Genomic DNA, 26,276 nt, shown 5'->3' on the forward strand with positions numbered 1-26,276 from the left:
TAAATAGCAAATTATTAAAGTTATCAGTCTAATTTTTTTTTCTGTTAGATGGCAGTGAAAAATTGGGCTATGAACATGCATTTCATCTCTATACTTATAATCTAGAGCCTTTTCTAGGCAACGGGGTGGCATGGGACCCCCCCCCCCCACTCAAGCTATAAATAGATTCAGACCTCCCAGCCTTTATAGGGTTAAAAAATACATAAATCATGCATGTAGCTAAGCCTTTTAGTAACCTTTTTTTTCAATATTTTGAATTTCCCATTCCCAAATGATGTCAACAAAACCTTTTTTGAACAACTTTAAAAGAAATACAAGAAAATAAAACTTGAAAATTCCGGCAAACTATTCTCGCTTTTTCTGAAAAACAAGGGTTCAGACTTAAAAAATAATATAACAAAAAATACAGCTATCAAATAAAATTTTGTTGGTGCGTCGACAATTGACAATAGTAAACAAGAAAGACAAATTTAAAATAAATTTTCTGAAAACTCAAGGTAAAGAATACATGTAGAAGTAAGAAACGTAGATCTTATATCTAAAAATAAAAACATAATTTTTTTCACAGGGTACGAAAAAATAGATATAAATGCTTAAAATACTGGAGGAGCAACGGGGTCTAAAAGGTTCTAGAATATTCTAGAACCTTTTAGACCCCGTTGCACCTCCATAGTTTTGATTTCCCGATCAATTACGAGAAAAGAGAATTTAACTGCTTACATATAATAAATTAAAATATTTTTGTTCTGCTTATAAACTTTTAAACAAGAGGGTTTCCAGCGAACGAAAACTTTCGCAGAAAATGCGAAATTTTTTGCACGTTCAAACCAAATTTCTTCCAGAATTGAATCGTATTTTTACAAAAATTAATTGAGCAAAAAAATGCAAAAACGATGGGAAATTTTTTTGAAAATTTCGCATTTTATGCGAAACAGATTAAAGCGAAATTTCGCGAAAAAAGCGAATCTATGTATATCTGTGTAGATTTACTTCATTTTTGAGTGACTCATTGGAATCTAGATTTGACTGTGTAAATTTACTGTAGGTTGGCGTGACTGTTTATCTGTGTAAATTTACTTTAGGTTGGTGTGACTCCATGGAATCTAGGTTTATCTGTATACATTTGCTTTAGTTTGGCGTGACTCCATGGAATCTAGGTTTATCTGTATAAATTTACTTTAGTTTGGTGTGACTCCATGGAATCTAGGTTTATATGTATAAATTTACTTTAGGTTGGCGTGACTCCATGGAATCTAGGTTTATCTGTGTAAATTTACTTTATTTTGGCGTGACTCCATGGAATCTAGGTTTATCTGTGTAAATTTACTTTAGTTTGGCGTGACTCCATGGAATCTAGGTTTATATGTATAAATTTACTTTAGTTTGGCGCGACTCCATGGAATCTAGGTTAATCTGTATAAATTTACTTTAGTTTGACGTGACACAATGGAATCTAGGTTTATTTGTTTAAATTCACTTTAGTTTGACGTGACTCCATGGAATCTAGGTTTATCTGTGTAAATTTACTTTAGGTTGGCAATACTCCATGGAATCTAGGTTTATCTGTATGAATTTTCTTTAGGTTGGCGTGACTCCATGGAATCTAGGTTTATCTGTATAAATTTACTTTAGGTTGGCGTGACTCCATGGAATATAGGTTTATCTGTGTAAATTTACTTTAGTTTGGCGTGACTCCATGGAATCTAGGTTTATTGGTGTAAATTTACTTCAGTTTGGCGTGACTCCATGGAATCTAGGTTGATCTGTATAAATTTACTTTAGTTTGGCGTGACTCCATGGAATATAGGTTTATCAGTATAAATTTACTTTAGGTTGGCGTGACTCCATGGAATCTAGGTTTATCTGTGTAAATTTACTTTAGTTTGGCGTGACTCCATGAAATCTAGGTTTATCTGTATAAATTTACTTTAGGTTGGCGTGACTCCATGGAATCTAGGTTTATATGTATAAATTTACTTTAGGTTGGCGTGACTCCATGGAATATAGGTTTATCAGTATAAATTTACTTTAGGTTGGCGGGACTCCATGGAATCTAGGTTGATCTGTATAAATTTACTTCAGGTTGGCGTGACTTCATGGAATCTAGGTTTATCTGTATAAATTTACTTTAGGTTGGCTTGTCTCCATGGAATATAGGTTTATCTGTGTAAATTTACTTTAGTTTGGCGTGACTCCATGGAATCTAGGTTTATATGTATAAATTTACTTTAGGTTGGCGTGACTCCATGGAATCTAGGTTTATCAGTATGAACTTACTTTAGGTTGGCGTGAATCCATTGAATCTAGGCTTATCTGTGTAAATGAATCCACCTGCTGGGAATATGATGAAATTTCAAATACTAAAACTAGATGGTTCAGGGGGGTTCCTAAAACTAGATGTTGTAGGGGGGTTCCTTAAACTAGATGGTGCAGGGGGTTCCTAAAACTAGATGGTGCAGGTGGTTCCTAAAACTATATAGAGCAGGGGAGTTCCTAAAACTAGATTGTGCAGGGGGGTTCCTAAAACTAGATGGTGTAGGGCGGTTCTATATTCGGGAGATTTGAATAATTATCTATTTAAAATTTGTTGCTGCAGGGTTTCAAGCTAAATTTGTTGCACATTTGAAATTACTTATATCACTCTTGTATGCCGAGTCGGTTAGCGCCTGATCCAATCAGGGTTCAGTCATGTGCTTGTTGTCTATTCTGAACCAATGGAATAGTATGGCGGTAATATCTATCTTTCTATCTATCTCATTATCCAATCAGAGTTATGAATCCTTAAATCAGTAAATGGAAATATTTACTTCTTCTGAAACTATAGTGATATATTGAATTTTTGTTTCTTATTACTCAACCCAAATGACAGCGGTTTACCTGCATTTTTCCTTTGTTTCAACTAAATAATCTGCAAAAATTCTTTAATATCTATTATAGTTTATAGAAGAAGACATTCAAAACAATTAACCTACTGTCAACTAAGAGAAGGTCAAACTTCTGTGACATTACTAGTACGGATTTGTGACCTCGGAGCTTCTCCAAGTTTGATTTGTAAGCAAAGGAATCCAGTTCATTAGAAAGGTGCACTAGAAATTCACAGCATTCTTTTCTTTCCTTGATAGCTCCTCCATATGTGATTTTATGATTAAAAACATTTTAGATTTCAAGCGTTTGTGCAATTTACTTTAATTTGCCGTGATCTAGGCCTCCAGGTCTGACAGCTGCGATTATAATAAACTAAGTTTTATTTTAGAGTGGGAGCAAAGAAATAATTAAATATTAATATCATACCATTCTGTATATCTGCGACGTCATAAAATTGACTCTTAGTGTGAGAACTAGAACACTCTGTACTAGTAATGTAAACTTGAAAAGAACTCTGTATAAATAAGCCAAGATTGAGTTGAAAAATAATGCATGGTTGCACACACATACACATATATTTACAATATAATTATACAAACAATTGGACCAACTTTTGCCTAAAGGACGAGTATTTTTTTCATTTGACTCTTCTCTTCAGATGCTTGGTGCTGACTAAACTTTATCTCCAGCATAAATAGGCGGATTATATTGCTTTCTCTGCCGACAGATAATCCTGTTACTTCTTTCTCCAGCATCATGTTATTCCTCAATACTTGATAAGGAAGGGTTTGATACTCTCTAAAGTTTGTTGTCAGGCTGCCTCTTCTCTGGGTTCATTGCACCCCTTGGCCTGACTTGTCTTTACAAAGTTGTAAAATTACCGTTGAGTTCAATACTGACCCCAGAGTTGTTAGGCTTTATGTTTAGATTGTATTTGTTATGTACATCATTTCTCCGACTGGGAGTTATGAACTTATGAGATTATTTAAATTGGGTGTATAACCCTTGGTGGGTTTACAGTAAGACGAATTTTAGACTCTTGAGTTATGACTTTAAATATTACAGTGGTAGGCTTCAATCTAAAGGAGTCAAATTTTGATTCCAATTTTGATTTATATCAAACTTTCAAAGAGCATGGATACACAAAAACATGTATAATCTAAAAGAAGCTGTCAATTAAAACCGATTCTCTTGAAATACTTGTAAACTTGTAAAGCATGGTTAACTTTAATAAAACATTTGTATTCATTATATTGATATAATTGTTTATACCACCTTAGATGAGACAAATTGTGTAGTGTGCACAGACCATTTCATTTGTTTATGCTACTTGTAAAACTATGTCGTCTTCCTTTTCCAAAGGTCTCTAGATCTCCTGTGATTTTTTCTCAGTCACCCTGTAAAGATGTAGGTTTGAGGGGAATGTTGAACATTACAGGAGGTTGGAATGGTTTAAAGTAGGATATTAGGTTAGAATTGGTTTCAAATGAGCTCTTTCTTAACTTTTCAAACTCTTTATATCTTTTTATTCTATTCATTTAAATACATGACTTAGAGGCTTCAGATTTACATTCATGATAAAAGTACATTTTTGTATGCTGTGGTTTTTATGTCTGATATGAATTAACAAATCTCCTCAAAAAAATGTTATTTTAAATATTGAAAGCATTGCCATTTGATTAATTTTGAACTTCAAAATTGTACACTTAAGAAAATACACTTTCTTCTAATATTTTTTTAAATTTGTATTACATACAATGCACTTATAATGGTTTTGTTTCTGCCACGTGGTAATCATTCAAAGTATGGAGAGCAAACATATGCAATAAAAATTTTAAAAAATATTATTAAGTATCAACTGTTTATGAATGTGTTGAAAAAATAATTGACGACAATAGATTGTAGTATATAAATAATATGTTTGAAATTTAATAAATTAAATGGATTTTTTTTGCAATTCAAGTCGTATATATATATATAGCAACTTTCTGATTTTATATGGACCCTTTGTTCTTCAGTATAAGTCCTTTTTAACAATTTTCTCCTTATAGACGCAACAGATAGCATTAAAATTAGTAGCGATCAAAAGTGATTATTTTTGCCATGAGCCTATACCCCCCTTTCATTTTTAAATTATTGTTTTTTTTTGTTGAATTTGTAATTTTAGATTGGTTTTTAATAAAAGGTCCTTGACATTTTTAGAAATATGTCATTTACAGCAAGATTACAACATTTTAATAAAAATTATTTTTAAAGATGATTGTGTACTTTTTCATGTGTACTCACTTCATCGTGAATTTCAGATGAATGTGCTATAAATAGGGTTGTTAAGGTTTTGATTTTTTGAAAAAGGATAGTTTTTTTAAAAGTTTGGTTTTTAAAATGATCTTACAAGATACAACTCAATCTAGAACTCAAGGTTTATCAGTAATACCATAGTCACTATCAATCCAGAAACGACTCAGTCTGTATGCTCAGGTATCTGTCTTACAAGAAGCAACTCAATGTAGAACTCAAGGTTCATCAGTAATACCATAGTCAATATCAATCCAGATACGACTCAGTCATTAGTCTTAGGTAGCTGTCTTACAAGATACAATTCACTGTAATTCCCAATCTATATTTATCTTTCAAGAAAGTGATTCAGGACCCCTCTTGTTCGCTAAACGAGGAACAATTACTTGTACACCATAATCAACTAGTATTTTTCCAACTAAGGTATATTTTGAGTTCTATGGGACAGGTTACATTAATGAACGTAATTGCGAGTTTTACATAGTTATTTATAAACGTAGTTAGGCTTAATCGCAATGCAGATTTGACGTTGTTATTTAAATCATAGTAAGGTTACAATGTAAGGTGTATTCTAGTTTATAAATATGTGGTTTGCCTCAATATTTATTACATGTGTACTTTGCATAACTGCCGTATTTTATGTTAATTGAATTATTTTCATATATTGATTTTTAATCGGCTTTCCATTTAAACGAATTATTTGAATTATTTTTGTTAACAAAAAATGTTCTGAGGTTTTTGGGAGGTACATTATCAAACTCCACTATAATATAAATTAGTATGTCTAGGGATACGAGAAAGTAGATTTCAGTTATTGAGATAAATGTCAAGATGCGCGTTGTGACACTTCCATGTTGACCTGGTCTTGAAAATAGACGCAACTTTTCAGAGCAGCTATGTCTATTTCTTATCCTCTTTCCTCTAAGGGGCAGCATGAAGATGACAAATATTATCCCATGAATCTCTCTGTTATGGCTCTAGATCTGAGCTTGAGAGAGACAAATGATATAATTTCTTAATTGTTTCTAGTATTCTGGTTCTGAGTGTCATACAACTAAATTATCTTGGAACCTGCAGGGTTTCCATGTGCACAATAACGTTTTATTCAATCTCTGGAAAGTGTAATTAAATTTTGTTAAAAATTACCGTTAATAATAATAAAAAATATATTTTTAAGTTAATTATCACAAAACTTTGAGAAAATGCAGAACTAAGTTTTAGTGTGCAATGTCCTACCAATAGCAAAAGACAAAATGAATTTTAAATTTGTACTGAAAAGCTGTAGATCAAGCTTATCGCTATTTGCGCAATTAATTGCGCTTTGGAAAACGCTACCTGGGCACCCCCCACCCCCTTAAAAAGGCGAATTTTTTTTACATGTTTTCAATCAATTATTTGTCTTGAAGAGCTATTAAGAAGAACTAAATTTCCAATATTGAATTAAAAAATGTTTGTTTTTTTTCGTAGCAGGAATCGGAATATCTCCTTCTGTCTATTGAACACTTTATATCACATTTTATTTTCTAAAATTATTCTGGTGTAAATCCAATATCTAGTTATAAAATCATTTGTAGATAAAAAAGCTCTTAATTTGCAGTTTTATGTTTCAATAAATGTACACATGTGACATTAGATTGGTAATACAAAAAACCATTTCTGAAGAAATAATCACGCAACCTCTGAAATAAATACGAAATATAAAATATTTGGAGAAAACGAGATAATTCATATAGTTTTTCTAGGAGGTGGGGGGGGGGGGGGGCGAAATAAATTTACCCAAATTTGTCATAAGTTTCTGATAAATGACAATTTTTTTAAAATAAAATTTGTTCACCCCTGTAGAATTGTTAATGACTTTTTCTTGAGACTTAAAATGTACGAAATCTTACTGTGACATGCGACAAATATTTTTTGTTAGAAAATAGTTATTTTCTATATATTTTCAGTATTAGAAATTTTTGCCTTAAACATTATAAACTGAGCTTTTCCATATTTTTTTTTTCTTTAAATTTAAATGTTTAATCATTATTAAGCTAACAAGCTGATTATTATAGTTAAGTAACATAAAATAAAAATGATTTGAAAAATGTTAAATAAAAAATCTGTGCTGCATCAGACCATAAATTGCAAAAAAAAAGATTAAATGGATTTAAAAGTCAATATTTGAAAGTGGACAGCTGAATTTCAAATATTCTTTAAATAATATTTTAAAAATGTATTCCCTCATAAAGATTACACATATAAATATCAGACATCAAAACGTAATGAATAAAAATTAAACATTTTGCTTATTTAAATTAAAATACAAATTTTCCAAATTCTTCTTATCTTGACCGGATTGTTATCTACGAAAACAATTCCATGGCCATCAAAATGCTCAAATTCAGAACAGAATGAAAGCAATGGCTGTAAGGGTATTTATTGTGTTAAAAGATCTATGATTTTGGCATTCTCTGAAAAAAACGATCTGTTAAACAGATTTGATATTATCTATTATCTATTATCTATTATCTGTTAAACAGATTTTATATTATCTATTATCTATTATCTATTATCTGTTAAACAGATTTTATATTATCTATTTGTGAAACTGTCTTGTGTTATCATGCGGGACAATACGTTTAATTGGCCGGGATTTTTACTTTTTTCTTTTGTTTAAAGTTTAAATTCAAGATTTTTTAATCCCGAACGTAGGTAGTGAGTGATTAAAAATCTTGAAAGTAAACCGAAAACAAACAAAAAAATAAAAATAAACATAATTTACCAAACGATAACACAAGACAATCGGATAAATAAATTTATTCAATTTAAGTTTCATTAAGCAATGTGCGATTTTTTAAATTAAAATCCGCGAAATAAAAAGGGAAACCGGACAGAGATTAAATTCATGAGGACAACAAGTAATATTTAATCTGGAGATAACATAATGCTTGTTATCCTCTTGTTGTTAATCTCCAGATTAATTTACTGATCGGGATTAAGGATATCCCATTCTAAAGTTTTCAGCTCTGCTTAGCCGGTATAAAATGTTACTTATCTGCCTCGGATCAAATAAGAAACTTTTTTATTCAAAATCATGAGTAAAAATGGGAGGATAAAAATTCTCTCAGAATTGAATAACTATTGCTTTAAAGAAATAGATTTTGAAAGTTATAAGGAATATAAGCATAATTCAGAATTCTACAAGTTTTTAGAGCATGAGATAATTTAGATCATTTTATTCATCTTTACTATAAATATTGTATCCAATCTGAACATAGTTAAGTCTTTTCATATTTACATAATTAAACATAATATTACATAATAATACATAATCTATCTAATATTCTTTTCATTCAAACATCTTTCTCCATTTTTATACAAAAATCAGTATTCATTATATTAATTACATTAAGGAAATTTTCTAACAACATTTTTCTTAATCTTAGTAATATATGTTACCGCTTTGTGACCAACATTACCGACCTATGATTCCCCCAACAGAGGTAGGTTAAGTTACTTAACGTCCCTTGGGACATTTATGTAAAATATCCACCCGCTCTGAGAAGTTTTTGTGAAAAAATTCGGGCATTTTCATGTCAAAAGACCATAAAATTGTGTACTACTACTTTTTTTTAAATTTTAATTTAATTTCAATTAACCAAGGGTAACCTTGATAAATTTTGTCTAAAATACATCCCTCGCTGCACTCTTGATGTTTTTCAGGCAAAATTGGTCTTGGCAACCATTGGTAAAGTAAAATGTCGATAACTTCCATGTAAAGTAGTTGTAAATGATTAGTATTTGTATATAATCTGAGATAATTATTTTTTTTCGTATATTTATATAGCAATACATATTACTAATAATCTTGTCATTCAAAAATATTTCTATATTTTTAAACGAACATCATTATCAGGGTGCCTCTCCCTTAAAAACCCCTTTTTGGAAAAAATATTGATACCTTTTTGACTATGTAAACTATTCGATCATATACATCATCACTTCCATATAACTGCAAGTGTTAATAAATTATTTATGTAATTTTCTAAAGTGGACTCATCAGACACTTCCTCTTAATACTGTGGTATTGTAAGCTTCAATGGGTGAAAAATAGAGATGGAAACGTTTCTTAAAAATTATCTACATTTTCATAGAAACGATACATATTGTGTAAATATTAAAAATAATGATATCAAAGATAAATTTACTGCACTGAAGGCAGTATGGATTTAAGCTTTTTTCATGAAAATTTTTTAGTTAATGGCAAAAGTGAGATTTTAAAGTTTTTCATATGGGGCACGCGTAGGGGGGGGGGGGGGGGGGGGGCCCGGTCCCCATCGTACGCCCCTGTTTTAGATTTACCGTTGTAAATAGAATTTTAATTAGAATATTAAAAGGTCACTTAAAACTATGCTTAAAGGCCCTTTCAAGCTACGAATAGAAACTTTGAATTGTCTACGCATTGTGTGTGTTTATGATGTTTAAGATGTTTATGGTGTATTAACAGACAAATATTCTTATTTCTGTCGCATTCTCCTTCTAAAGACGGAGCACCCAGGGGAGGCCGCGGGGGGTCGGGTCTCGAGGCCGCAGGGAGGGGAGAGGGGAGGGGCCGGGAGAGAAGGAGGGAGGAGGGCAGACGGATAAAAACTTGTCTGGAATATCGAACATACACAAAACAACAACATTCACTTTCAATTAGTGCCTAGCAGGATATGCTTGCTCAGCTTGTTTCTAATTCTACAAAAATTAACGAAATCACTAAACTCGGTTAAAACATACAAAACTCACAAGTAAACTACAGTATGCATGTTCAAATACACATGTCATGGTATAGTGCGCCAGTATACGCTTGCAGGTGCAACCCCAGCATGTCATGGCATTGCAGATCTGGCGAACTACAGCATGCTTGGTCACTGTAGCATGTCATATTGTAGTAGGCATGGCAATTTAAAGCATGATTGGATAAATGTAGAATGCATCGGTATAGAATCATGGTAAACAAAAGCATGCCTTGTAGCATGCCTTGGTATAGCATCATGGCAAACCAAGGCATGATTGGCTAAATGTAGCATTCTATGGCATAGCAGCATAGCAGCATGGTAAAGTAATGTATGCCTTGCTAAATATAGAATGGTATAGCATCATGGCAAACTAAAGCATGCTTGGATAAATATAGCATACCATGGTATAGCAGCATGGTAAACTAAAGCATGCTTGGCTAAATATAGCATGCCATGGTACAGCAGCATGGTAAACTATAGCATGCTTGGCTAAATATAGCATGCCATGGTATAGCAGCATGGTAAACTAAAGCATTCTTGGCTAAATATAGCATGCCATGGTACATCAGCATGGTAAACTAAAGCATGCTTGGCTAAATATAGCATGGTATAGCATCATGGTAAACTAAAGCATGCTTGGCTAAATATAGCATGGTATATCAGCATGGTAAGCTAAAGCATGTTTGGATAAATATAGCATGGTATAGCAGCATGTTAAACTAAAGCATGCTTGGCTAAATATAGCATGCCATGTTATAGCAGCATGGTAAACTAAAGCACGCTTGATTAAATATAGCATGGTATAGCAGCATGTTAAACTAAAGCATGCTTGGCTAAATATAGCATGCCATGCTATAGCATCATGGTAAACTAAAGCACGCTTGATTAAATATAGCATGGTATAGCAGCACATGCTTGGTTAAATGTAGAATGCCTTTATTTAACGTGCATGCAGCATGCCCTGGTATAGTCACATAGTAAACTTAAGCATGCTTTGCTTGCCTGGCAATAGACAGCTTGCGGGTTCTCCGGCATGCCATGTTATGGTAGGTCTGGTATAATAAAACATGCTTAATGAATTGCAGCATGTCAAATTTTATACATGTAATAAATCCAGAGGCCCCATAGTAAATCTAGATAAATTACGTTGTTTATCGTCCATATAGCTAAATATGCCCATTAGTAAATACGCAAATCATGCATTGGGATTAACCCAATCTAGATACATAGATATAAATATCTCCATCATACCCATGTTGTGATTGCTTAACTATGTTATATATAACAGCACATAACTTGTAATTATGCTTCTAATTCTAATCAAATATACTTAGTTGAAATAGAGACTCTGTACTGTTTATTGCGAGAGAATCCTTCCCTGTTTTGATAAACAGGATGAGGATTGTGTCCATTGGTTTGGCATTGATAGTTACAAGCTTCTGATTGATTTTGATAGCTTACAAGATTGTGCCCATTGGTTTGGCATTGATAGTTACAAGCTTCTGATTGATTTTGATAGCTTACAAGATTGTGCCCATTGGTTTGGCATTGATAGTTACGAGCTTCCGATTGATATTGATAGCTTACAAGATTGTGCCCATTGGTTTGGCATTGACAGTTACAAGCTTCCTATTGATATTGATAGCTTACGAGATCCTGCTCATTGGTTCAACATTGATAGATTAAGAGCTTTTGTCCCTGTCGACATTGATAGCTGGTCATCGTTGAAACATTCAAGCTGAGATTGGTCCCATTGGTTTGGCATTGATAGATTAAGAGCTTGTGTTCGGTTTAACATTGATAGCTAAACATTTGTCCTTGCTGACATTGATAGCTGACAAACTGGACCTGGATAGATACGGTTTGAGATCTACTTATGGAGTAGGGCATTTACTAAATACAGACCTGAAAATCACAGTATGCTGTATCAACGCGAATTACAAACATGGCCACATTGCTTCAAAGACCCCTTTATTTGATATTATCAGAGAAAAGTCTAATCTTATATTTTTTAGAAGCTTTCTCAAAATACGTTATTGAATATAACTGTATTGATTGTTACCAATTTTATAATACTGAAAGGATGTGAGTCATAGCCACGAACACTTATTTTTTATCTCTATATGTCATAGACCTGATATGTTTTAAATTATGAATTATGTGGAATCAAAGAAGTTTGAAATATCAAAGGTTTAGACTATAAGGTTGCAAAGATATAGAGATTAGAAAATTTCAGTTTCTACGAACACTAGCGAGAAGTCCCTTTCTGGCATAAAAAGCCTTGGTCCCAGGCTTAGAGCTATACAGCTGGAAATTAGTAGTTTATGCAGTTTATGCGGGATGTAAAACCGGTTTTATGATGTAAACAAAGGACGTAAACATGACGTAAACACCTCGTATAACTTTAGTTTACATCTACAAAATGGGACCAAACTTTCATGCTAAAACAGAAGAGATACTCAAGGTTTGTGCCATTTTTTTACACTAGGAAACAATATAAAATTTTGCGAATTTTTAGGTTTTGTTTAGTTTTTGTCAAATTCTGTTGAGGCAACAAATTTTAGTTTTTCTGGTTGTAAATACCATGTGTCCAATAAATCATGACAGACGAGAGATGACCTAAAGGTTACGGTTGATCTTGGTATATTCCTAGAGAACGATTTTTGGGGACCCTCCCGGCCCCCTACTATCAATTGTGTACATACATCTTACAGAAAGTGTCTTAACTTAACCTAACCCGTGGCCGCAGCGCATGACTAATTTGGTCATGTACAAAATTGATAGGAAGGGGGTCCCGGGGGCGGGGGGTCCAAAAATCGTTCACTAGGACAGATCCTTGATCTTTAACATGATTCATGACATTCATTTGTAAAAATATCTAGAATTATTTAACTTCAAAATAAAAATAAAATAGTTCAGGCATTGGTCTGCATTTTTTTCTTAATATTACAAAGCCCGCGATTTAAAAAATTCGGGAAAATATGGGACGGGTCTAAGCGGTCGTTGGGCCTTATTTACGACTTGAGGTTTCGGAGTCAAAGATCTTGCTGTCAATCACGTGACAAAACCTGTCGTTAGAGTTGGGTCAAAGATCGGGTCTTAAAGTCGAGTTTTGAGAATTACAGCTCAAGCCGAAGTTTTTAAATCGCGGGCTCAGGTAAAGAATATTGTAAAGAAACCTCTCTGTACTATAACTTCATTCCTTGAAGATAGATAGATAGAAAGACAGGAAATAAGACGAGTTATCTCTATTGACTGCCAGAGGAAGGAAGCTTGAAGAATGGAAAACGGAAACTACATAAGATGAGGTGAGAATGAAGTTTAGGAGAAGTAATACCCACACAGACTGAGACTTCAGAGAATTTATTTAAAGGGAGTGACCGGAAATGTATGGTGGTTGAACTGGGGATGCAGTATTGTAGAATTTTTTTTTAGGATTCATTTGAGACATATTAAACGTTTCCACGAAGTATAATTACTGAGTTTGAGTGTAAAGTCGACGTTCAAAATTATGAATTTGGGTGGGTATTTTTCAGAATCTTTTTTTTTAATTATTAGTTATAACGACGACAAAATATATAGTACAAATTCTATAGTAAACGGATTAGATGTTTAGGCACATATTTATCAAAAGAAATTTGCCTTTAAATCAATGTAAGAGTCAATTATTTCGTTTTTATCGTTAAATTTAATTTCTTATTCTTTACAAATTTGTTCGGAGATTTCTACGAAGTCTTTTTAATGCGAACTTTTGCGCTATTTTTGCGCATGAAACGCAATGAGTTTTTTGCTATTTTTTTGCGCAATTTGCGCAAAACCGGAAATATTTTTTGCAAAAGTTGCGCATGAAACGAAATTTTAGGTTTGCTTAATTTTTTTGCGCAAGACCGCAATTTTTTTGCGCAATTTGCGCAAAACCTCTAGTTTTACGCAAAATGTAAATTTTTAGGCAAATTGTCAAAAATTGATATTCTAAGCTTAGAATTTAACAACTGAAGATTTATTCCATACATGAAAAATATTAACATACGAGTAGGATAACGATTATACTACACTCAATTGGTTACTTCCAGTTACAAAAAGTTTAAATTAAGGGACCAAAATTAATAAAATAGAAATTAGAGAGTGTGAAACTTGCCAATATTTTAATCCTATTAAAGATTTTCAAGTGATCCTTAAAAGCTTTGCCTAATCAAGTATGAATTATATTCTTAAATTTTTTTAATCAAATTTCTAAAATCTTTTTAATCTCATATAGAATAATGCAAGGAAAAATATTCCACTTTTAGGAAATATGCATGTCCAAAACTAAAATTGTCGAGAAAATTGTGAGATTTGAACCCTTCTTAACTGTCATTGGTCAATTATATAAAAGTGACCAACAGGAAGACATTCCAAAACAAGATTTTTCCAGAATTGAATTATAAGAAACACACACCGTCACCAAACGTTTGATTTTTACGAAATTGCGGAATTGCGCAAAACTTGAGTTTCGCAAAAGCGGAATAAGGCAATTTTGCGCGAAATGACTTTTGCGAATGATTGCGCAAATTGTTGTTTTTTCGCGCAAAACTAATGCGCAAAGACAGAAAAATTTTGCGTTTCGTTCCGCAAAAATTGCGCAAAATTTTTGCGAATGGAAACCGTACTTTCTATCTAGCTCATTATCCAATTGGAGATATCGGCGCTATGACAGTAAATGGAAATATTTACTTCTACTGAAACTATTGTGTATACAGTCCCCAATGTTCCTTTTAACTCTGATCCGTTGTTGAATGCTAAGTACGGATTCCAAACTACTTTTCTGTAATCTTAGATCTTAAAATAGGAATTCGATTTATTTTAGAATCATCACTCCCCCCCCTTGCCCCCTTTCCTCAATCAATCTACAAAAAAAAGATATTTTAAGCAAAGTTAAATTCTATTTAAATGATTTATCCAGAAAAAGAAATGAATTCATTCAAAATTTAAAAAATAACGGTCAAAGTTAAACAAAGGTCCCCCTGAAATTCTAGAAATAGATAAATATGTTTTATCCAGACTCACATAAAATCCTATGTAAAGCTGCATCATATAAAGATTGGGTCAACTTCAAAGTGTCACAACGCCTTGGCATTTAAATTAAGTCATTTGTAGTTTGATTTGTAACCCGAGAAATGAATATTTTTAAAAATATTGTTTTTAGCTTCATCTTAAGAAAAGTATTGACCTTTCATGTTTAAAAATCGACTTGCCATTTATTTTAACCTAACTTTTGTAACTAAGTCATTTGTAGTTTCAAAGAAAAAATATTTTTAAGAAGAGTTTTGGCATCTAATGTTTAAGAATTCTGATATCTCATCTTTTTTGTATAGTCATGTATATATAGTGTACCGATTCGAATTACTTATAATATATGTATCTTTACAACCCAGACTAGCTGTCTGGGTTTATAATGGTATCAGGATAAATAATAATAAAGGAATAATTAGCTGCGTTAACAACAGAATAAAACCATGTACATAATCGTTCCAGACTTTTTGTAAATACACTTACAGTGATAGTATTAAAACTGTGGAATAGGAAGACGACATTAAAGCAGTACGAAAGTAAAATTGATGTTGTTATTGAGCAAATCGTTTTTTAACTGAAACATACTAAATCACGTGTTTAGTGAAATGGGTCTGATTTGGTTGCACAGCTGCTGTGTCTCATGTTTATTTGACTATTTAAAGAGATGACCTGTGTCTTACAGTCTTGTTCATATTCCAGAGTTGTATGGTTATTACTTGTATAATTAACTTCGAATTATGAATTTATGAATTAAACCAAAAACCCAAAAAAAAATATTTTAATCTAAGTTTTGAGCAATGATCTAATGTAACAGGAATACGATTTTGTTTTAGTTAAAATTTATGCAAAATAGATTATTGATCGTAACTCTTATTTCGCAAAAACAAGTTTTTTTTCCATAATTTGTTGAAAAACTGTTTAAAACTACCAGCATCAACTAAAGAAAGACATAAATATGTTTTTTTAGAAAAGCTGAAATACGAACTGAAATTTTGGATTAATTTTTTACATTAAGTTTATATACGAGGAAGGGGGAGGGTAAGTAGAGATTTGACATGAGAAGTATTAAATATTTAAAAGATATATAAAAGAAATATCTTCCTAATCTCCCTGAATCCCTGAATTGGGCCTGAAACTTTAAACATTTAGCTTAGTACTTGAAATTTCGTAGATTGTCCCTTTATTCTAAATAAGTTTATAATAAAACTAATTTGGTCTCCCTACCAATATATTTAACATTATTTCTTTATTTATTTTTCTCCGCCAACAGTTTTTTATTAGACCTGAGCTGAAAACTTTAGAATGGTGGATATCGAGAATAATGCGTGATCCTCTCTTTTTCTTAATATCGAGACTAACCTAATCTTGTACTTGTATCCTGAAAAGTGTATAAAATTCAACCAATCAGAAATCAGAATATGAAGCCGATAATTTGAAATTTTGCGCGCCATTTAAGATTTTATACAGAAATGGAAGAAACTCTCCAATTTAGAAAACCCGTTTTTGATTTTTCTTTACTATATTCAAGAAAGAACGGTTTAAGAAAAAAAAAGTGTGTCCATTGGATTCTTAGATTAAGTAATCGGGATTAAGTTTAGTTCTAAAGTTTTAAGCTCTGAATGAATAAGATTCATTTATATCTTCTTATATAAACTCCAATTACCCAACCAACAACCTAATTCTGTTTTTACAATCTGAACTGTCTAGTGCTGGGAATTGATTTTGAAAACCATTCTTGATTGTTTTTGATCAAAACATTTTGTAAGATTAAATAAAATTAGCGTGACATTAAAAAATTTTTTTTTTTTACATTTTAACGTTTTCAAAGAATTTTTTTCACTTTTGCAAATACATTAGCCGCAGCGCTTGGTCAAATTCTTATCCTCTCTCTTTTCAAATTACAGTAAGGAACTGTGTAAGCCTACTTTCAAGTGGCCCTCAATGCAAAGATTCACAACAGCACCCTTGAAACTTTTATTAGATCTAAAATGTTGAAGACATTGTAGTTTTTCTAGATTTAAAAATGTTTGATTCTGATAATTCCTTTATATTTTCCAACAGTGAAAAATGTGTGAGCCACATTTTTTACTTGATCAGACGTACGCTGAGCGTTTAAGGGTACCGTTGGGAATCGGGCATTGCCATCATTGTACGGAACGTCATCTTGAAATTACGCTTGTAGTCCTTTTAAGTTAAATTTAAATAAACAATAAAGAACTTATCAAAAAGTATTAATATTCCCAGACCTAGTCACCTTCATCTATTCCGTTCTCTCTAAAGATAGTGGTCGTGTAGTTCACATACTTTGGGGAACGATATGTTGGCCGCTAGATGTCTAATGCTAAATTCTTATCTGATAGATAGATAATTTCTCCGTACACTTGACGACCAATATAGGAGACGTCAAGTTGTCGACCAATTTAGTTTATGGAAGGAGTTGTTCCCCACTTTCCCTTTAGACAGACAATTGATAAAAACTTGTTCAGACATTTTCTTATCAAACCTTTTTCCAACGTGAAACAGAAAATGAAAAACATCTATTTTGTTTGAAAGCGGAAATAGAAAAAAAAGAATAGTTTTTTGTTTTGAAACGGATAAAGAAAAAATTATCTTTAGAAATTTTACGAGACAAAAACTTTTCAAAATGATCATTTCGAAAATTTCAAAAAGATTTCTGAAAAAAAAAATTTCGTGCCCATCCCTGGTCTTAAACCTTTATCAATTTAGTCATTCAATGCTGTTCCCACTTTCCCTTCAGACAGACAATTGATAAAAACTTTTCCAGACATTTTCTTATCAAACCTTTTTCCAACATTACCTTTCACTTTTCCTCCCCGACCTCAGACCGGTCACAAAAAGTGTAATATCTTGATCAAAGCAAAAACGCCGCCGGAGGAAATTGTGTCTAAAATTATCAAGAAAGTATGTAGGCAAGTACAGCGCTGAGCTGAGTATTTTCAAAAATTTTATTTCACACAGATAATTTATTCTAAATTCAGATCGAACTAAAGAAACTTAAATGTTCTAATCATATCGTTTCAACTATTTGATATACCATAATTCATATGTTAAAATATCTAAGGTCTAGCTATGACTAAAGATTCAATTCAATTGTTTTCTAATTCCTACATTCTGTTCAAGATATTGAACACAATGATCGTAATTTGTATAATTCGGTAAATTTGATTTTACTTACAAAAGTTTAGGGTTTTTCTTCAAAAGTTGCATCATCTTTAAAAAAAACTAAATTTGCCCAATTTCAAAGAAAGTGAGTTATGTATATTCACAAAAATTTCTATTTTTGAATGCAGACCGCATTTTAAAAATTCCAGGGCTTCTAGAATCGGAATTGCAAAATTAGGTTTACATATAAATTTCAAAGACGATATGACATTTTTCCCCCCATATTTATAAATAGAAATAAATTTAAAGACATCGAATTTTTTGTTATCAATTCTGACTTACAATAATTTAATTATAATTTAACGTTTCTTGAGTTGACTTATAAAGTAAAAATAATTTAAAAATAAAAATAGGAAATTTATGTATTCAAGAAGTTTAAAAATCTTATATTAAGAATTAACAAAATTATTTTTGTCTCTCTCTATAGATAATCTGTCCACATTGACCCGTCTCAAGGCCTCTTTAACCCTATCCCCGCTGGGGTACTTGGAAACCAGGATACGCTGGGGGGGGGTCAATTTGACCCCCCCCTCTAAATCCCATGTTTTATGTCCAAATATGACAAATGATACATCATTAGAAAGCTCTTGTGCTCTACTTTTAGAATCTGCAAAAAAATTTGCAAATTTGCGAAAATTGAATTTTTTATCGCAAAATCCAGTTTTATAGTAAAAATGTTTGCAAAAAAAATTTGTCCAAAAAATGACAAATTATACATTTTTGAAAAGCCCTTGATCATGCCATTTCAAATATGCAAAATGTTTTGCAAAATTTTAAATAACCTGATTTTTAATCAAGAAAAACTAAAAATGTGCAAATTTTCTTTGACAGGTTGTTTGCAAAAAATTTGCAATTTTTTTTTCGCAAAACTTGGGCAATCCGTTTCCTTATGTCATAGGCTTTCCAAAAAGCTAAATTTTATCAAAATCTGACAAGTGAAAGTGGGTCAAAACAAAGATTTAGTTTGCTACAGGCAAAAGCAGTCATTCAGGCAGTGTGCCTGAGGACTCAGGCAGTTAGTATTAAAGCCCGGTTTTAGGCCTAAAGCCGGTTTTAGGCCTTTGGGTATGTAGGAAAAGTCAGAAAATTTCAACAGCCTCAGACCAATACTTTTTGAGTCATGTAAAAAAAACTACAGGGGGGGGGGTCAAATTGACCCCCCCCCCAGCGGGAATAGGGTTAAAGCACACCTGCCAAATGCAGTTTTATGCAGTGCATCAAATGGATACAGAGACAAAAAGTACTTGGCAACAGAATGTAACAAAATGTATTCAGATTATATAAATGCAGTTTTCGAATCAATGTTAGTGACCAAAGACGCAAAAAGTATACAGAGAAAGTACATTACATGGAAACCTATAAGCATAGACTACACGTACAGTACACTGAACAGGCAGACCATTGTACGGACAGTACACTACGCAATCAGAACACTGAACGGATACTGCACTACGAGGACAACACACTGTACAGATAGAACACTTCACGGACAGTACGCTACGCGGACAGAGGACTGCACGGACAGTACACTGCACGGACAGAACACTACACTGACAGAACACTACACGGACAGAACACTACACGGACAGAACACTACACGGACAGAACACTGTACGGACAGTACAAAACACAGACAGTACACTGCACGGATAGTGCACTACGAGGAATGTACACTGTTCAGACAAAAACTGCACGGACAGAACAATACACGGACAGTACACCACACGGACAATACACCACACAGGCAGAACACTGTACGTACAGTACAATTCACTGACAGTACAATATACGCACAGTACACTGTACTGGCATACCATTGTACGGACAGTACACTACACAATCAGAACACTGCACGGATACTGCAGTACACGAACAGTACACTGTACAGACTAAATATTGCACGGAAAGTACACTGCATGGACAGAACACTACACGGACAATACACTACATGGGCAGAACACTGTACGGACAGTACAATTGACTGACAGTACACTCCACGGACATTAAACTACACGAACAGACACAGTGCACTGCACTCACTGCACAATATACGTTGCACAGGTGTCCCAATAAACATCGGAATTTAGATATCGTCTTTTCAAATAATTCTTTGATTTAGTATAGTGATACCTACCAAGAAAGTTGTAATCTGTAAGAGTTTCGTCTGCTTTGTTCACATTTTGTTTGTTTAGGTTTTGGCTGCATACGGTTGTACTTGTACTTAGTAAAACAAGAAAGTTACAGTAAACAAACAGAGTAAACTTTTCCATCTACACTGTTGAACTGTTCATCTTGCGTAGACATTATAGACACATCTTTACACATCTTTTACCCTTTTCATAAAATAAACTCTAGCAGACATAATAATATTATGGCTTTTGAAATTAGGTAATACAATGCTAATTCATAACAAAGACGATATCGAATTCGTCACTGAATTACCATGTTTTTGGGACACCCTGTATGGAAATGAAAATTATATCTACTGCAATGTGTGCATATATATATTTATATCTGAAGAAGAAATAAACGATTTAAATATATAAATATCATTTAAGTGAGTCCGTAGTAAATGCCTTACTCCAATAAGTCAGTATCAGTCCAGATACAAGCTCCATATTCATCAGTATCTATCGTACAGATACAGCTCGCTCTATAACTCAATGTTCTACAATAAAACTTCAGTCTGTATCAATCAGGGTTCAGCCATGTGTTTGGTGTCTATTCTGAACCAATAGAAATTGCATGGCGGTAACATCTTTTTTTCTATCTAGCTCATTATCCAATCAGAGATGAATCCTTATATTGGCCCTATAAAAGTAAATGGAAATATTTACATTTTCTGAAACTATAGTGCTATATGCATTCTTCAATGTGAATCGTACAGATACAACTCGCTCTCTAACTCGCTTGTCAGATGAATAATATTTCAGTCTGTGTCAATCCAGATACAGCGCTATATGTATTCTTTGGTATCTATCTTTTAAGATACAACTTGCTCTAGAATTCAATGAAATACCTTAGTATGTATCAATCCAGAAACAATACTCTCTGTATTTCCTAGACTATATCTATTAATTCAGATACAACTTAACTCCGCCTCATTCATTAGATGAGGAAACATTAATACCGTAATACCGCAGAGTCTTATTCCAACTAATGTTCATTTTGAGCTTTATGGTACAGGTTGAACTAATAAACGTAATAAAGCTAAGGTGCGTTTAGGTTTATAAATATGGGGTTTACTATGATATTTTTACAGGGTCCATATAAACTAGGGTTTCTAACATAATAGATTATTCTCTTACGCGTAATTACGTGCAGTTACGCGTAATAATTTTCATTTCGTGTAATTTCACAGAATTACGCCTAATTGGGGAAATATCCATTTCACGAAATTACGGCATGATTTCGCGTAATTTCTACAACATAATTTTGCGAAATTTTGTAATAATTATGCGTAATAAGCGAAACTGCAATTACGTCTATGAAATTTTGAAGTTTTAACTTTTAATTTAAATAAAACAACTAACTTACAAGGAAAATAATGTCACGCAAGTGGAATCAGAATTTCAGCCAATACTATGTTGATGTAATTTTCACGTTCGACAACTAAAAAGTTTAACAAAGGGTCTACAATTTATTTTTATCAAATAATACATAATCTATAGAATTTCTAATTTTCAATGACTTGTTAATATTTCAACCTACTTTCTCAAGTTTACCTTCCTTGTTTGAAAAAATGTCGAAATAAAATCGTCAAAATATGTTTGATATGGTTGGGGGGGGGGGCTAGCTTCAAGGGGAGGGGGGTAGGAGGGTTTCTCAGTCGAAAGGAGGGAGGGAAGTTGAGGAAAAGGAAATTATATGGTGTGGGGGGGGGAGGGAGGCGCGAGAGGAAATGAGAAGAGAGAGGGGGTGGTTGGATGAGCAGGAATGAATAGAAGACGAGGGGGGTAGGTCAGCAGTAAAGAAAAGGAGAAGGGGGGGTTTGAGTACATACTGTCCCGCTATAATTATTTCTGAGAATTAATATGTACTTTATTTATTACGGAATTGTTTCGTATTAAGTAATTTCGTGTAATTACGCCTTAATTACGCGAAACTTGACTCTCTTTCATAAACGTAATAAACGCGTAATTACGTGTAATGCTCCTGCGTAAGTGAAAGAAAGTGTTACGCGTAATTACGATTAATTACGCGAAACGTAATTACGACTGGAAACCCTAATATAAACTACGAGCTTGTTTATTGGAATAAATCATGAGAAAAGGTAATTGGTAAAAATATTGAGTAAACATTGCAACAAATTATTAAGGTTAATCAAAAAAATTGTTAAAATCATTTTCTGTGTAAAACTAAATCTTTCCATGATGTCTGTGCAAGTAAGAATAGAAGGGTTCTATACTTTGTTCCTCATAAAAATTATAAAAATAGAAATAAAACACAGTTTTAAGAACAGTGAATTTATATATGAATAACAGGGACAATTTTAAATGCATAACAGAATTAGTTGAACTACTTAATTTAAATTAAACCACTTTTATTCAGCTTGACCCGGCGCTCAAGAAAACTGTTGATAAAAATAATTTAGCAGTTAAATTAGTCTTCATAAGATAATTTTGAATTTCAGTAATTTATTTTGTAAGTTATGAAAGTGATTTTTGTTCTAAATTGTGGATTAAACTTAAAAACGAGTAAGTTTTGTGTCGAAAATGCGACAATGATTTAAATTCAGGATATGTTCGAAAATGGAAATCCTGACAATGTCTTGAAAACGATCAAGGGTTTTATCGTAAAAAGAATTCCTATTATATTTTTTATTTCAGAAAATAGTTTTGAATTTGTTGTCCTCGTCATGCAAAATAAAATGTTGGTTATAGTTTTTATTTTCGACTTTTTAATCTAGATATGGGCCGGGATCAAAAAACCCCAGTCTTTTAATTTTTGTACATTTCTAACACCTTGACCGTATAGCCTAAAATTTTGATCTTGGGAACTCGGAACCTAACCACGGAAATGTTTTTAAGGAGTTAAGGTTAAGTGATAGTTCTTTACCTGTGTGCTCAGTTAGCTGTACTGTACACTAACAACTGTTTACTATTATTGATATACGATAGGTTAGGTCAGAATCAACAATATGCAATAATAAACAAATATGCAGTACACTCTCGGTATAGTTTATGGCCTATTCAATTAGTAAAAGATTAGAGTACATCATCACTCTATACAATATACCCTCGTTGTTTAGCGTACATCATCACTCTATACACTATAACCTCGTTGGTTAGCGGTTATCATCACTCTATACACTATAACCTCGTTGGTTAGCGTACATCATCACTCTATACACTATAACCTTGTTGTTTAGCGTACATCATCACTCTATACACTATAACCTCGTTGGTTAGCGTACATCATCACTCTATACACTATAACCTCGTTGGTTAGCTTACATCATCACTCTATACACTATGACCTTGTTGGTTAGCGTACATCATTACTCTATACACTATAACCTCGTCGGTTAGCGTACATCATTACTCTATACACTATAACCTCGTTGGTGAACATGTATAAACAATATTCCAGGCAAAGCTGGGTATTGATCCCAGTATTAGATGCATGACATGACGTCTAATAATGCTTAAAATATGGATATGAAGGAAGAAGCCCTTATAACATGAATGTTAAAAACCAATGTATAAACATGCTAATATTTGTCATCAAAAAATTGAATATTTTCATAGATTCTGACATACTTCCTGAAATTTGTTTGACCCATCTTAAAGCCTTATACATTAGAGTCGGAGCTTTAAAAAAAAGTTAGATTGAGCACATTCAAATCCCCTCCGTACTTTAACCCTATCACATTTTTTTTTGGAGGGAGGCTTATTTCCATCCCCCCCTAAAACGGCTTTCACTAGAAAGCTTAGACTTCTGCTGGCTTTGTTTCATATCAAAGTTAATTGTAAACCAATTTTGCAAATTTTTTATGCATACGGTATTCAATATAGGGTGGAGGAATGTCAAACGGCTGGATGTATTTCAATTTAAAATAAAAAAAAAGTCCATAAAATCTTCTTTCGTAAAAAGCTGTTGTAAATTGGATTTTTTACGCCTTATTATTTGTCAAAAGTAAAAATAAATATTTTCAACATTTTTCCGATGTACTTCTTGAACATCCCAACACCCTATCCAAGAAAGTTAGATGTGTAATTTTTTTAAATGCATGCACACTTTTCTATCTCAAATATCAGAGCAAAATCATAGGGGGGGGGGAGAGAAACACCCCCACCCCCACCGATGATTAGAATTAGCCCAATCCGTTAACTTAACTTAGTATGGGGTTAACTTAAAAGGCCAATTTTGTGTAGTAAGATTTTACTAATAAACCTTTTCAACGTTATCAATTTCTTATCAGAATCTAATTTTAATGAAACATTTTGTAAAATATAAGTTTTGATTTTTCCACATTTTCCTCTTTTTAGTCAAATAAATTTCACAGCCTTCAACTCATTTTATTTTTGATTTAAATATTATCAATATATAATTAAACTAGAAATTCAAGGCGCTTCGCGCCCTTCTTTCTAGGCTTTTAGGGCGCTTCGCGCCCATCCTCTATTTAAATTGTGAACATGTTCTTTTTGTTTACATTTCAAAACAAAGATGAAAAAAGTTTTGCGGATTTTTAAAAAAAAATTCGCGGATTTTCAAAAATTTAAATTTTTTACAAAATTAAAAACCTCTAAAACACAAATTTTTAAAATTTCAATCATTCATAAACCTTCCCTGGGGTCCCTAGATGTACCACAAAAAATTTGGGCCCGATCGGTTCAGCCGTTTTGACGTTTATTGGATACAAACAGACAGACAAACAGACAAACAGACAAGCCAAATTTATATATAGATTAATGTAATTAATTTAATATTCACTTAGATATCAGTTTGATTTTCAATAGTTTTTTTTCTTTTTCAATCAAATAGATTTGACAATTTTCAAAACACGGTTCATAATTTTGTTTTTGGTTTATAAACTTTTCATGGAGAAATAAATATTTGATTTAGCAACTGTTAAAAACAAACAAAAACAAAAATCATTCTTATTGATTAGGGTTCCGACAGCAAATAGATATTACTTGCGCGAAATTGCAAGTCCTGTAATTCCACGCAATTCCGCACAATTCCACGCAATTCGAGCACAATTTAGCTCAATTCAGCATAATTCTGCGTAAAGGAATTCCGATTGGAAACCCTATAATGATTGAATAAGGCTTGAGATTGAAAAGTGTTTATATCGTCAATGTTTTTGTTCTTAAAATAAGGTATAAAATATTACAACTGTTTGACCTACTTCTCTATTCTTCTCTAGCTTCTTGTATTTTCTTCTTGCAAAACTTTTATTCAAAACATTTCCACAAGTTGGCACTGTCACAATTCAAAACTCAGATACAAAATAATAATATAGGAGGGACAGGGGCAGCTATACGATATTTTCCAGGGGGGGGTGATCTTTAAATATTGCGCACGAAGCGCAGCAAAACTTTGTACCCCCTTTGGAATAATAAAGGGATTTTAGTTATATTATTATCAAACCCCTGACATGGCTGGGAGTGGGAAAGAAAAGGAAAGAAAACGTATTTCACTTTTTATAAATTAAATTTTGACAATTTTATATCCATTTTTCAAAATTATAATTCTCTAATGTCGGCAAAAAAAATGTTAAAGGGGTTTTTAGTGTGCATAGAAAGCCTGTTTAAATACATATATATAGGCTAGTACCAAGTATACAAAGTAAAGAAAAGTAATAAATCTTTATTATTTCGTGTATATATCAATACATTTTCTTTAATGCGGTAAAGACACAATAATTCGAATAAATTCAAAAACTTCTGTTCGTGCAGGTCAAAAAAATGCATCTTTAATTTTTAAAACTTAAAACTAGGAATAATATTTTAAAAAACCGTTCATATTTTTTCATTGTCACCATATCTAGCTTTAAAGATAATTTTAAATACAGTGATAACCAAAAAACTCTGGAATAGGAAGACGACTTTACGGCAATGTATTTGGTGTTGTCATAAGCAAATAATTTTATACACTTATTTGCAAATC

At 32.5% G+C, this 26,276-nt stretch overlaps 1 protein-coding gene across 1 annotated transcript in view; it reads right to left on the minus strand.

Moving 5' to 3' along the window:
* LOC111708047 (nuclear speckle splicing regulatory protein 1) overlaps positions 1-26,276 on the minus strand; it is a 70,854-nt gene that overhangs the window by 26,920 nt on the left and 17,658 nt on the right. The window lies entirely within an intron of this gene.

This window comes from Eurytemora carolleeae, unplaced genomic scaffold, assembly GCF_000591075.1.
Source record: "Eurytemora carolleeae unplaced genomic scaffold, Eaff_2.0 scaffold5, whole genome shotgun sequence".
In the NCBI taxonomy this organism is placed as follows: Eukaryota; Metazoa; Arthropoda; class Copepoda; order Calanoida; family Temoridae; genus Eurytemora; species Eurytemora carolleeae.